Genomic DNA, 15461 nt, shown 5'->3' on the forward strand with positions numbered 1-15461 from the left:
TGTAGCTTTGGGAACACACACGCACATATATTTACACATATACATATATACACACATGCACGCATACATGCACACATACATATACACACGCGCACGCATACACGCACTCGCATATACACATACATACATACACACACACATACATACACACAAACATACATACACACAAACATACATACACACACACATACATACACACAAACATATACATACATACACACAAACGTATACATGTATACACAAACATACATACATACACACACGCATATACATACATACATACATACGCATACAAACATGCATACACATCTATACACGCACGTATATAGGTGTGTGTTAATTAGGAATAAAGCGTTACCCTTGGCCCCCCCCCTTCTAGAATAAGATATTGCGAAGGTAAGAGTAACACGGGCAAAATATCTTATCACTCGCATCTTTATGCGAAACGTCTTCATATAAAAAGGGATTCGCTACGTGTGCATCCATTCCGCTAGAAATAATGAGATTCTCTTAATTTACAAATACCGTCTAAAAACAGCAAAAAAATGGACGCACTGACTAATATAATTTTAGATATATAATGACAGCTGGTCATCCCTAGAAAACAATATGCCCTTTTCTGTAGGGGCCGAATATATACAATACGTTAATATTAGTAAATGTAAACAAAACGCCCGAGTTCTCTTATATACACCTGCAGGTACGTGCCTACATAGATCGCAGCCGGGGTCTATATAAGATTTTTGTTTTTTTTTGTTTTGAGAGGTGGGGCTCACGCAAGGAAAAATTGTGGACCCATACAGTAGTGTATTAAAGGTCCGTGAAAAAAATGTTGATTTAGATGTGTTTGTTCCAAGAAGCTACAACCTTACCACAAGTGAGTGCGTGATAAACAAAATAGAATTTTTGAAAGTATCTGTAAAGCTACTCTTTAAATATTGAATGGCGATGGTTAGGGGGGGGGGTCCACCAGAATAGAGTAGTAATCAAAGAGGTCCATTGGTAAAGAAAAAATGGTTGAGAACCATTGCTCTCTACACTATTGTTCGACCTGCTAGTAATAAGTGAAATTTCCCTAAAATTATACTTTAAAAGCTACACTGGATAGCACCCCCTAAAAAGGCTGGTCACGTTTGGAACGCCTTTGAGCAAAGATTTTCTCGTTCAGCGTTGACCTTGGACTGTAAACAGCAGAATGGTACATTCGGGAACACATCGAAACTTTGTCCCACCTCGTTCTCTGTTTTTTTTTTACCCACCCGAGCCTGTTCTATAACAATCACATTTACGAAACACTTCCGTGGTTGTTCGACTGACTAGAAATATCAGCCAAATGCTCCTTGTCACAGCCCAAGGTTTTGAGAGAATAGTCATTTCTACATGCTCTTAAAAGGACGTGGTGGTCTTGGTTGGAATATTTTTAATCATTAGTCTTGCTCGATCAGGATTAACCTGTGTGACTGAACAACAACAACAACAACAATCCAGTAATTTGCTATCCCCGAATTCCTTCAGTTCAAATTGAGAGATAACTGGTGATGGATGTTGCTTCTTTGTTGGACTCCATCCCCTGTGTCTGTCTTTCTATGTATGTGTATTTAAGGTTATAAAAGATATGTATTTAAACGGATTCCCATGCAGAATATGGTTGACTGAATTCAACTTTTGTCAGTCTGTGCACATAGCATACACATACACACATTCCATTTCTCGGAGTATAGAATTTTAGCTCAAAGAGCTGTGTAGTGTTTCATGAAACATTAAAATTATTTTGAAATTTTGTTTATTCGCCATTTAAACAAATAATGCTCACGGCGATTTGTTTTATATTTTTACTATAAAAGGACTGTCACAGTTCAGTTCCCCGTTTTGACACTTGCCTCGTTTTATTCAGGCTCAAGTTAATAATGACATTTAAAAGAAAACATGCGTGTCTTTTTAAATCTTAAGTTCCTCTGCATAGAATTCAAGCTGGTCACCAACATAGTGACACAGTGGTCACTATGTTGGTGAAAAAAAGTGGGGGTAGTCTTGTGACTACCCTTACTTTTTTTTTCTTTTTTCGACAGCAGTCCCAGAGTTTTGTGAATATCTGGGTGTACGTTTATGTGGGCGTATATGTGTGGATATACTCATATAATGGATGTATGTGTGTTTACATGTGTATGCAGTTTATTTTTTGCGTGTGTTTGAGAGAGTCTATGCTATTATATGCATACGTTAATTCCACGTAACTCAGAGAGGATCTTTGTGTTACAAATCAATTAGGTTTAGAGGATTGGAACTAGTTTGGTTTTTGTCACTGGAAAACCCTAGCATTTCAGATATTTTTATAAGCAAATGCTATCATCATGCACCATGTTCGCCATAGACATTCTCGCTTTGTTTTCCCCCCATAATTTTCGACGAGACAGACATATTAGCTGGGCAGCTGACCTCTTCACTATGATTTTTGTTTTGTTCTGTTTCTTTCGAATGACCGGCAGAACAATCCTTCCTCCAGATAGAATTATAAATAGATAGCTTTAGCAATGTCATGTTTCATGGGAAGATATGTAGATGATATATCTTGCATAATAAATAGTGTGGCAAAGTCGATATTTTCTATGACAATATAGGGGTTTGGAGGTATTCTTACCTCTTGTTGATCAGATATTTATTTAGTAGTAATTTGGTGTTCCTGATTAGCGATGAAATATCCAAGGTGGGATGTGATGTAGCTATGACAGACAGGTCCAGGAGAGGCTGTTCTTTGTCACTCTTTACTCACAGCACCGACGTATGCAAGCAACATTCTTTATTAAATTCCCAGGTACTTGTAGCATCCATTCATTCACCACTGGAAATGACAGATAGATAAGCTGTTGATAAATGCATTTCCTCGTCTGGTCAACAATATTTCCCAGATTGATTTACTATCGTATGAATAGTTACCGTTGGCACCAGCTCTGTCTTTCGAATACCTGAACAGAGCTCCTGGTTATCTTTGTAGCCCTGGGTTTTTTTTGTTTTTCCCAATAGGACTTACTAACGAGGATTTGACATTTAGGTCGAACCATAGACATGTTGTCACCCTGGAATATTCCCGTTGATAACCTAATTGCCTCTAGTGGTTGGTTCAGTTGTTAGTATTGTTTATATCTATGTTTCTCTCTCTCTCTCTCTTGTATATATATATATATATATATATATATATATATTTATAAACAATATATGAGTATATGCATATATATGTACATGTATGTATATACGTTCATCTACATGTACATATAGATACATAACTGGGTACATGACGTGGCAAAAGAACAAGGACAAAATGGTGAACAAGGTGCAACAAACAAGCAGGCCACATAGAAACATCCCCTTCATCAGCTGCCACCATTAAAACTCCGGCGTTTCGAAGAATTAAGGCAGTACGCATCGTTAAAATGGTTCTTCCCACGAACACAAATTAAATTGTTTTCGTGGAGGGTAGTGGCGGACGGAAAACAAGACAGGAAAACAAAACGGTGAAATAAACAAACAAAAAGGCTGTACAGCCAGACGTGAAGTGTGTATGTCTTGAACGCTGTGAAGCACGGACAGGAGGGGCAAAGAAGTACGTGCGAGTTTGGTGATTCCAAGAACGAAAAGAAATAGCAGCCGGACACATATATATATATATGTATATTAATTAATAATGATACACGCGTACATACAGCCATTAATTTTGGCTAAATGTCGACTGGCTCTCCATTGACAGCTGTTCAATCAGGTGATAAAATTTACCTGTAGATTACATTTTTTCTTTGATTTGTTTCTGTTAACTGTGTGTGTGCATACATATAAACACAAAATCTCTCGCATATATGATATATATATGTGAGTGTGTGTGTGTATATACGTGCGCGCGCGTGTAAAAGTTCTTAAGCTGTAGTTCTTCGTTTAATTTCCTTATCAGAAAGAATATCTTTGTTCTTTCTTCGATATTGAAAGTGAGGGAACAATCTTCTTTTAAAGAGTGCGTGTGTGTGTATATTATAGCTGAATTGTTTGAGGGACGGAAGTTGAGTTATATATCTATGTATATGTAAAGTATGTTAAATGTGGCGGTTATGATTGTCTCTTAGGAAAAAAGCACTTTAATACTAAGTGTCTAATGTTCTAGTGGTATATATATATATATATATATATATAATATAGTCCAAAACTGTTGAGACTGGACATTGTCTTTTCCACTGTCCCATTTCGAGGGCTACAAACTAACACAGTCACAGACAAATCTTATGACCAGTATATGTGAACTTTTTTTTTTCCATTGTTTTGAGAGAGATGACCATATAATGTGCACAGATGCTCGCTGATATATGCGTATATATTTCTTCTATGCATATAAGTACCCAAATACTAGTGAGTATGACTTTGTTCAGTTACAGTCGTACCCCTACTAGGGACCAGTTTCTTGGAATCGATTCCTGTATAGTAAATAAAGCCATTTAATGAAAATAGTTATTGTTGATTTTAAAAAATGAGGTTGAATGGAGGGAAAACCCAATTTAATCTATCTACATAACATTATAAATACACAACAAAAACTTATAAAATTTATCTCATGGGGAATGAAAAAGGTAAGGAATTAGTTGGGTTTCTCCTTTCATGTTTGTTTTTCCTAAAAATTTCAATTTTTTTCCTTCCTAACTCCATACCTTTTCCTTTCCTCGTGAGATAAGTGGAAACTATTCCAAAACTCCGTCGAAATTTATTATTATTATAAGGATTTCGTCAGTGGAAAGTTTTGCGGGTGTTAAAAATGCAATAGTGGCTTATATTGCTCTATTTTTTCCTTACTCTGTTTTTATTATTATTTTTTTTCTATGTGGAGCGACACAATTCTTAATTTATAAACTGGGTCGATTGGGCGGGCACCATCGTATGGTGAAGGGGAAACGGAGAAAGTGAGAGAGAAGAAAAGCAGGGGTCTATTATTTTTTGGTTTCCGCCCTGTCGACCAAGTTTTTTCTTTTTTCTCTCGTTATGTGTATGTGTGTATATATTACGTCTGTCTCGGGAATAGATTTGAAACTAATGCCAGAATATTTAATGTGTTGCAACAAATGAAATGCGTTAATGAAGCGTTTTCGTGTCTTTAAATTATACATACATATATATATATATGAAGGTGTGTGTGTGTGTTGACGGTGGTTGTCTAGCAAGGAGAAGCTAGAATAATGAGAAACTGTATTGTTGTTATTTTTAATTATCTGACTCAATATGTGCATAATAATAACGAAGATTATGATTAACTGTTGCAGAGAGTTGTTCTGCATCATGAATGAATCACCGTTTATTGAACAGGCAGGAGCGGTCGGCAGCCCTCCCAATTTTTATTGACATCATAGTCTGTTCTTGATGCATTACGTGCCTGTTACACCTGTGTGTGTGTGTGTGTGTGTGTGTTTGTGTTGTGTTCGAAAGTGTTTTAAAATTATTGTTTGTTGGTGTGTGTGCCATATAACTTAAAGGTGCACACATGTGTGGATATTGATTTTAAGCTATCAGATATGACCTGGGATCAAATGGTGACATATATATATATATCGGTCTTGCCATCTATTTAGTGTGTGTGGTAGTCTTTGCAAGCAAAAGTGCCCCCCACCCTCTCTTATTTCCTCATAACATTCAGAAAAATAGAAGTCTGTTCAGCAATTTGTTTATCTAATGCGCCTCATGTGTCTGTCTACACACACACGCAGAGGTTTGGTGATACAAATTTAATGGAATCAGTAATTCGGTTATAAAGCGATAGTTTGTGATTTACCGTTTAAAGTACCTTGTACGAAACTCTCGTTCCTTCAGTCACTTATATAAATAACTAGATAAGGTGTAAAACTATATTTATTTAGTTGCAGGTAGCACTGGTCGAGTAAACTTACCGACCAACAGACGTTCCATCCGTGATTGTCTAAACATAAATGCCTGTAGTGTTCTTATGTGATTCGGTGATTTGGCTGCTGTGTCTAGCAGTTCGAACGACAACATAGAGGCTGGGTTGTGTCTTTGTTGGTTCAGCCCTCGACTGATTAGGCATGACTACCTCCTACCGTGACCATCATGTTCGTTTCTCAGAAACAGTGTCACTAGGACACACTAGACCACTCAGTGTGATCGCCCCACCACCACATTATTATTATTATTATTCCACCGAGGTCGACTTTTCCTTTCATCCTTTCGAGTTCGATAAAATAAGTACCAGTTACGTACTGGGGATGGCAGTATAAATCGACTAGGCTTTCCCCTAAAATTTCTGGCCTTGTGCCTATAATAGAAAAGATTATTTTCTTAAGACGGTACTGTGCGATTTGAAGGACATGTGGCTTCTTCTTCTTGTAGGTCGAGCAACTACTTCAAGGCTCCCACGTTGGCTTGCTTCGTTGCTAGTGTCCAACCTAGATGTGTTTGTGTATGCATATATACAATATGTATATATATATATATATATACATAAGTATATTGTTATTGATAATGCACCTGTCTCACCGGTGTCTGTTTGTAATTAATCCCTTTGTCTGAGATCGATGTACTCATTCGTACATAATCTAAACTGCTGTTTGTATTTTTTTCTTCTTTCCTATATTCATAAACAAACTTCTTTTTTGTGTGATTTAAAAACCGAGTAATGTAGTTTAGTTTAGAAGCTATCATTTTCATACAGTAAAAATAGAGGTAACTGGTAAAAAAAAGAAAAAAAGCAACCTAAAAATATATAAAGCTGTGTCTTTAAACATGCAAGATGTGTTTGGTTGGTCTTATTTAGTATGAGTTGAGGCCAATATATATATATATACATATATATATACACAATGACATGAATAAACTGTGATGTATCTGTTGCGAAGGATGCTCTTGTCGCTTGTCCGCCATTTAGTTGTTTTCTCTGTCTCCCACTTGTTGACGTTCTTCGTCTAATGACGTAAGTTTTTATTCATTGTCTTCTCCCACCCCTCCCACTTTCCCTCCCCTCCACAACCTTTCATCTCTTTTTTTTAATTCACATCACCTAATTGACAGTTATTATACCCCCCCCACTCTTCTCTCCTTCTATAATACATACATACATACCTCCATGCATACGTACATACATATATACATACATGTGTGTGTATATTCTTTTGAAGTCATTGAATGGTCTCTTGTCGACGCCAGTACATATATCTACATACATACATACATAAACGTGGAAAGATTCTTTTCTTTATATTTCCTTTAATCTTATTTTACAATGTCTTCTGCTCTGTTGTTCTGCTATACATATCTGTAGTGGGGGATGCATGTGTGTATGTATCTGTATATATTTTTTTATCTTGCTTTAGTCATTGGACTATGATCATTCTGGAGCTCCGCTTTGGACGCCTTTTGTCGAACAAATCGATCCCCAGTATATATTTTTGAGTCTGCTACTATCATTGCTTTTGCCGAACCGCTACGTTACGGGGAGGTAAACAAACCAACGGTTGTCAAGCGCGCGTGCACACAAACACACACGCCTTTTTGTATATAAACGACGGGCTTCCACACAGTTTCCGTCTACTAGATTCACTCACAAACCACTGGTCGACCCGGGGCTATAATAGAAAAACACTGGCCCAAAGTGTTGCTCAGTGGGACTGAACCCGAAATCGCGTGGTTACAAAGCGAGCTTCTTTACCATGTAGCCATTCCTGCAAAACACACACACAAAATGGTTGTACTAAGGATTTCACTTTGTGTTTCGTGTTTCGATCCCCAACTGCGCGAAACTTTGGGTCCTCAGATTCACCAATACTTCGGGAATAGCATTTGGTCAACAGAAACTGTACGGAAGACTCGTGTGGTGCATGTGTAAGACTCGAGTTTATATTTATACCGGTCGAATAACCTATGTTTTTATGTTGTGCCCTACCGTTTTCCCGTACTAAAAAGAAAGCAGTTCGATAAATAGATATCGATAAAATAGTTACCACACTGAAATATGTACTAGGCTCCAAATGATTGATTAAAACTCAGAAAGGCTGTGCTGCAACATGGTCGTGGTTCCAACGACTGGAACCACTAAAAGAATATTAAAAAAACGTGTCTAATCTAATACATTTTTGGAATGTTTTCTTCGAATTTGCTCACAAATCTGCCAATGTGTTAAAAGATCTTAATTTTAATGTTACTTCTTACACAGGAAATGCTTCTAAACTTAATTCTTATTGTGTTTCACCGTTTGCTGCGTGCTAAGAAGTTTGCTGGCTTTGGGTTCGATCCCACTGAGTGGCACCGTGGGCAAGTGTATTTCACTATGTATAGCCCTAGACCGACCAGATCCTTGCGAGCGGATCTGGTAGACTGCAACCGGTGGTTATTTGTTTACGTTCTTGTAATACAGCGGTTCCGCTAAAGTGATTGATAGAATAAATATCAGACTTTAAATAATTCGTTCGACTAAACTATATAAAGTGCCTCGGCATGGCCGCAGTCAAATGATTGATGAAACTGACAAAAAGGAGGCGTGTGTGTCTAGAAATGGAGAACTGATAAATTTATTGCTATTGTTTTTAGTGAAAGAAACGTCTGTTTGTATAAGTGCGCCTACGCGCACTTTTGCTATACGTCACCAGAAGCGAAAAAAAAATGTGGGTTAAAATTTCTTTATTTCTATAGTCTTGTAATCTTTCATGCTTTATCAAAATAATGCCAGAAACAAAAGATTTCCAACATGAATTCACAATGGAAGGGTTTGTCTCTTAATATCCTCTCGTCTGATAAATCTTTGTTGGGGTAACAATTCTCTATTGAAAGATTTGACTTCAGTGAAACTGTTTCGCTCCAGTGCTTTTTCTTTAGTCTTTTGCAGTAAATATTTTGGAGCCACTTTATCGTACAGTCTCACCTTTACCCTAAACCTGACCCTGATCAGGTCATTTAATAGTGTAGACTTCGGATACTGTGGTAGGCTGCACTCTAAAGTAGCACCATTTTTTTTTTTTCTGTTGTTTCTTTGTGAAGACTTCGTTTCGAAGGTAATGTATTCCTACAAAATCTCAGCGATAGTCATCGATAATTTTGTGTATTGCTCTACGTTTCAGATCCATTACGTAAAAGTTTATTGCTTACGATATTATTGAAGTCTTGCTACAATGTTCTTCCATAGTTAAAGACCATTTCTGTCCAAGAGAGTCCAAAATCTCACACACGTAGGTATCACAAGTGTCCATCAGCAAATCCCAAATGTTGCCCCTGTGACCAACTTGTTTGTTGTAGGGTTTGAAACATTTTACGTTATTGTACATGGTTGTTAAACACATGTACATACACGCATGCATATGCATATAGACATATTGTTTTTATGATATATACACGCATACATATATTCTTTATCCATTTTCTGTCTGTAATATTAACAAGCATAGCAAGCATACTTTAGCGATTTGAAATGAAAGGCAAAATTGACTCCGGTAGAATTTGAACTCGGAGCATAGAAAGTCAGGTCGATTACTCGCAAAGCAATCTATCCCACGCTCTAACCACTCTGCCAATTACTCCACCCGTGTGTGTGTGTGTGTGTCTTTATCGCTTAACACTGCCGTTTATCCAACCAGTATTCAAGAAGCTAGTAAAGCGTCTCTCTGTTGGGCCAGACGCTCTCTGCTTGCTTGGCTTGTTTATTTTACGTCAACCGTTCTTGTATATCAGATTACTAGTCGTTTACATGTAAGTACAGGCATACGTACGTTAAATAGCATTGGCACAAGGCCAGTCTTTGTGGGACGATGTGTAAAGACAGGAGTATCTTACTGGCATTTGGTTTCTTCATGCCGTTCATGGGGCTGCGTGTGTGAAGAAATGCTTTGTCGCGTCTGGCGGGATTTTTTTTCCTTAAATAGAATTCATATCATGCATTTTGTGAACTATAGCGTCGTTAGTTTATAGGCTTCCAAAAACGAACTTTTCATTGACTCACTACATTTCTGATGGTGGAGAGGGTGACAGAGCAGAGTCTGCACTTTTCAGGCGGAATTATATATTGCATGGTACTTACATTCGACGCACCGCTTTATTGGTTTTTCTTGCCGACACACACATTTCTATGACGGAATTCTGCTAAGTCTCCGTTAACCACATTTCATTCAAAATGCATTAGTCAGTCCGACACTTTGGTAGAAGATACTTGCCTAAGGTGCCGTACCCAAGTGGGATTGAAACCAGAAGCATGTGGTTTGAAAGTGAACTTGTCTCTGAGAACAGAGCCTTAAACAGGTGACACACTAAATATAATGAAGATATCTATTGAAGTCCGACGCGTTCCCGTTTATACAAATTCACTCGTTTTGCACGTTGAATAACATTTACTTCTGTAGTGGAGGCGCAATGGCCTAGTGGTTAGGGCAGTGGACTCGCGGTCATAGAATCGCGATTTCGATTCCCAGTCCGGGCGTTGAGTGTTTATTGAGCGAAAACACCAAAAGCCCCACGAGGCTCCGGCAGGGGATGCTGGCGAACCCTGCTGTACTCTTTCACCACAACTTTCTCTCACTCTTACTTCCTGTTTCTGTTGTACCTGTAATTCAAAAGGGTCAAGCCTTGTCACACTCTGTGTCACGCTGAATATCCCCGAGAACTACGTTAAGGGTACACGTGTCTGTGGAGTGCTCAGCCACTTGCACGTTAATTTCACGAGCAGGCTGTTCCGTTGATCTGATCAACTGGAACCCTCGTCGTTGTAAGCGACGGAGTTCCAACAACAACTTCTGTATTGGTAATGTGCATACACACATACACACACTTTCTCTCGCTCTAATACTGATGTTTGGCATCTGTCTTCCCGTAAATCTATGGTCTGCATTACACTTGACTGCTTCACGGCACCTATTTTAGAAGCAAATTAGTAAAGACGCTTCCCCAATGAAGTCTGCATTGTTTTACAAGCGTGACTGTGTGATTAAGAAGCTCCCTTTGCAACCACTTGGTTTCTAGTTCAAACCCGCACGATCTTCACTAGGGTGTTAGGGTTAGTGTTTAGGTTTACGGTTAGGGACGGAATTCCCTAACCCTAAAACTAACCCTGAAACCCTAACCCCCTAGTGAAGATCGTGCGGGTGTTAATCTGAAAAATTACCGTGTCTTCAACTATCGACTCAAGCTTTGAGTGAATTTCGTCGGCGAAAACTGAGAGAAGCCCGTCGTGTGTGTGTGTGTGTGTGTGCGTGTCTGTCTGTCTGTCTTTGTGCTGGTTTGTTTACGTCCCCGTAAATTAGCGATTCAGCAAAAGCGACCGATACTACCTCCCCACCCAAGCCGGTGCCCCCAGCATGGCCGATGTCCAATGATAAAGATAAAAGATGGGGGACTTATCTTCACAGAACCGGGATAGTTTATTCAGGTTTCTAACTTCTAATCTTGCAAAGGGATTTATGTTTTGGCCTCTCGCCCATTTTCGATGATAAAATAACAAATAAGTTTCAAAAATAGTCTACTGTGCCCCCGGTTTGTTCTGAAGTAATCAGTGCCCCACCCCTCTTTTGTATCGTGGTTTTCGTTTTGTTTGTTTTTTCTTTTTGTATCCTATTTTTATCGTCTGCTACCTTCTTCACTGACTGGGAAGATTCGGTGTAAAAAAACCTGCTCCAGTTCACAGCTGTTTGTTGTTGTTTCTGCTGGATAACGGCTTTTTCGTGTCTTCTCATCTCCGTCGTCGTCGCTGCCACCCTTTTCTTTTTCCTTTTTCTTCGTCGTTGTCGTCTTCTTCGTCTTCTTTTTCTTCTTCGTCTTCTTTTTCTTCTTCGTCTTCTTTTTCTTCTTCGTCTTCTTCTTCTTCGTCGTCGTCGTCGTCGTCGTCGTCTTTTTCTTTTTTTCACCTTCGCTTCCTCTTAAATACTTCCCACGATCTCGTACTAATCGCCCTCTATTTTTTTTCGTTAATTTTACATTTTATGCAAATTATTTCCTTATCTTCCTTCCTGTTCACCTCTACCTACTTTCCCCTTCTGTCCTTCTTCACCGTTCTACAAATTCGACACTAACGCTGCTTTTCTACTATCTCTTCGCGTATCTTGCGTTGCTCAACCCCAAACCACCCCTCACCCAGTTTTTGCGGATATTGAGGCTTTGTTTATTTATTTTGCGTGTGTGAGTTTAGCTCTGTCTATTAACGATCTTGAAGCAGGACATGAAACTATAATGAAACAATTTTCTGTATTAAAATAGGAAAATCTGTGTTTTCCGGTGCCTTGCCTTGTTTTAGGACTGGTCAGTGGACCAACTGCAGCCATGTGGTTTCGGGTTTGGTCTCACTGTGCGGAGCGCCCCCGGACCGACGAACCCTTTTGTGAATTTGGTAGATGGAAACTGAAAGAAGCCCGTCGTAAGCGTGTGTCTTTGTGTTCCCCCATCCTTCACTTGATAACCGATATCGGGGTAATTTTTCAGATTAACACCCGCACGGTTTTCACTAGGGTGTTTGGGTTACGGCTTTAGGGTCAGGGTTGGAGTTAAGATTAGGGTTTTAGGGTTAGGTAATCGTGCGGGTGTTGGTCTGAAAAATCACCGGTATCGGTTTGTTTACATCCCCGTGAGTTGGCAGTTCGGACAAAGACGCCAGTAGAACAAATGCCGCATGGCCGCAGTCCAGTGACGGAAATAAGTGAAAGAGTAACATGGTGTAAAAACATAAGCTGTTTTTTTTTTTTCTTTTTCTAAACATTCGTTTCCTTTTTTTGTGTTTTCACTTGGCCGTGTCTTAAGGAAGAAAAAAAAACAAACAAAAAAAAACACATTATTCACTGTATTTGCACAGCTATAATTGACTCGGTCTTCTGTATTATTTACTTAGAAAATTGTCTAATTTGTAGCAGTCTTTTATATTTGCGCCAGGAACTACTGATAACGGCGAGTCATCTAGAAAACCTCTATGTAATTTGTTCAACTTATTACAAATATAAGCCAAATCTCTCCCAAATCACACCCTATCATAATAATAATAATAATAATAATAAATACCTTAGATATTGTTCCAGGTAATGTGTTTAATAAAATCATAATTAACTGATCTTCCTCTATTTACTTTTACCCAAAGCCAAGAACTTCTCACCACCCTTTGTATATATATATGTATGCGTCTTTGTTTGTCTACCCACCCCATCGCGTGAGAGCCAGCATTTGTTTGCTTTTCTGTAATTTAGCAGTTCAGCAAAGTAGACCAGGTTTTAAAAAAAAAACCGAGGTCAGTTGGTTCAACTACACCTGTCAAGGCTATACACCTCCTGCCCCCAGCATGGCCACTATCCAATGACTGAAACAAGACAAGGTAACTGTTGTCATGACCCAATCAATTCCTGGTTTCCTTGTTCACCGGAGCCATGTACCTACTCAACTGATTGCTTAAATTCTCTATCAGCTCTAATTGTTTCGTTTGCGTATGGTTTATTGCTTGCACCAACAGTTTCTACAACGTGAATGAATCCATGCGCTGGATTTGCTTAGCCTCTGGCAGATTTGTCTTAAAGCCTTAGATATTCTTATACAAAAGATTAGAAGTATTTCGCTGGAGCTTATATTTCTGACATCAGAGAAAAATAGTTTTTATTATGTTGTTGTTTGTTTCCTAGTAACCTACATAATGAGAAAATCTTTTCTTCAATCTGTTGTCATTTTATGTGGTTTTCATTGTTTTCTTTTTATTTTTTACTCTAAAATTTTGTTAGAACAGACTTGCACTCTTTCTTTTTTTTTTTTTTTTTTTTTTTTTTGGCTTTTGATTCGTATATACACTGGGCATCTAGGATGCATTCTCCAATATACTTTCCTTTTAAAAACTTTTTGCGCAAGAGCTACTATGTATTGGAGGAAGAGAGTTGATTTAGTATTTTTTATTTTAGTTGAAGGTTAGCAATTTTGAGATTTTGGCAAGTTGACACTATCGGCTCCAGTGCTCGACCGGTGCTTTATTTTATCAATTCCAAAAAGATGAAAGGTGAAGTTGACCTTGGTGGGATTTGAACTCAAAATGTAAAGACACAGAAAAAAAATACTAAGTGTTTAGTCTAACGGGTTATCTATTAAACTAAGACAGCTGATCTTCATTTGAAGATGGTGAATAACTAAATCAGTCTCACTTTGAAATATGAAGGAAAATTCTCTGACATATCAATTATTTCCCTTTCTTTTTAAACATCTTGAATTATTTTTTTTTTTGTTTTTGGTTTAGTCAAGGGAAAAGTGAAGAGGCTATCACCTTCCGATCAGCCTGGAGACCATATCTCTCACCTTCTACTCTACATCACCCTCAATTTCCACGTTTTAGAATCAGACCCATAACTACTCCAATCTTTTCCAAGCCTGCAACTTCTCTCTTTTAAAAGGCCCACAAATTTGACTTCCAGATCCAACTTGGAACCTCCACTTGTTTGCATCCCCAATTTCTTATTTGTCTCATCTCACAAACCACCCTTATAATCACACTCTACTCAGTCTAGTGTCTGCATGATTGTTCTGTTCGACTGGCTCACCTCTAACCTAATATATTGCATGTCATTCAATTCTTCAATTCCCTGTACGTAGGATAAGATGGAGCTTGCAAAGCCTAACATCTGTAGTGACTCTGAAGCACTTTGTTGCATGCTTTCAGTACCTGAATGAGTGAAGATATAAGATGTTCTTGATATGAGCGGTAATTGTCTTTACCATTGAAAGAGTTGAGATATTGTATTCGATAACAGACAAGATGGACTTTATATTTTATAGGACATCAAATGTTTCAAAAATAATCATCCTGGGTCCTTCATGTGTAGTTGGACCTATATTAAATGTGTTAATACATTAAAACTTTTTTCCTCTATGTGTTAACAAAATCGAGATGCATCTAATGTCTGTGTGTCTTTTATGCCAATGGTTCTCAACTATTTTCTTCCCTTGGGGCCCCCTTTTGATTCTTGTGTGGACCCTCTTAGCCATTCCATGTTTTAAAAATCCTATTATATTTTTATAATCTAATATTAGGAATCGTACAAGAAACAAAAATAGAGTATTTGGTGTATTGGTAGAAGCAGAACCAATTTATTGAACATAAATTTTAGCAACAAAATCTCATATGGACCACCCTGGTTGAGAACCCCTGTTTTATGCTATCAAATGTGGTATTGTTCCCTGTTTGGGGGATTAATTGCAGCCAAGTTAAGAACAGCTGTGTGGCTGGTCATTTGTGTTGTGTAATTTTGGTTAGGTTAAAATACCTGTAATTTACTAGGCTTGCCACACTCAAGTGTACTCAGTGCTCTGCATAAGACTTGGCGTAGACAGAGAACATTTTTATTCTGTTCTATCTGACAGTCTGTTGTTCCAGTTTTCCCCTTTAAACCTGATATTTTCCTTTTCTTTCAGAATAGTTCAGTTTATCTTTGTGAAAGCATTCATTCTTCTTGCCGATTCTTATCTTTTTTTTTTTTTTTTTTTTTTTTTTTTTT

General features: G+C 38.1%; 1 protein-coding gene across 1 annotated transcript in view; it reads left to right on the forward strand.

Annotated features, from left to right (window-relative positions):
• Positions 1-15461, forward strand: part of LOC106875038 (spermine oxidase) — a 40570-nt gene that overhangs the window by 1451 nt on the left and 23658 nt on the right. The gene's annotated exons all lie outside the window — the stretch shown is intronic.

This window comes from Octopus bimaculoides, chromosome 14 (genome assembly GCF_001194135.2).
Source record: "Octopus bimaculoides isolate UCB-OBI-ISO-001 chromosome 14, ASM119413v2, whole genome shotgun sequence".
NCBI classification, from domain to species: domain Eukaryota; kingdom Metazoa; phylum Mollusca; class Cephalopoda; order Octopoda; family Octopodidae; genus Octopus; species Octopus bimaculoides.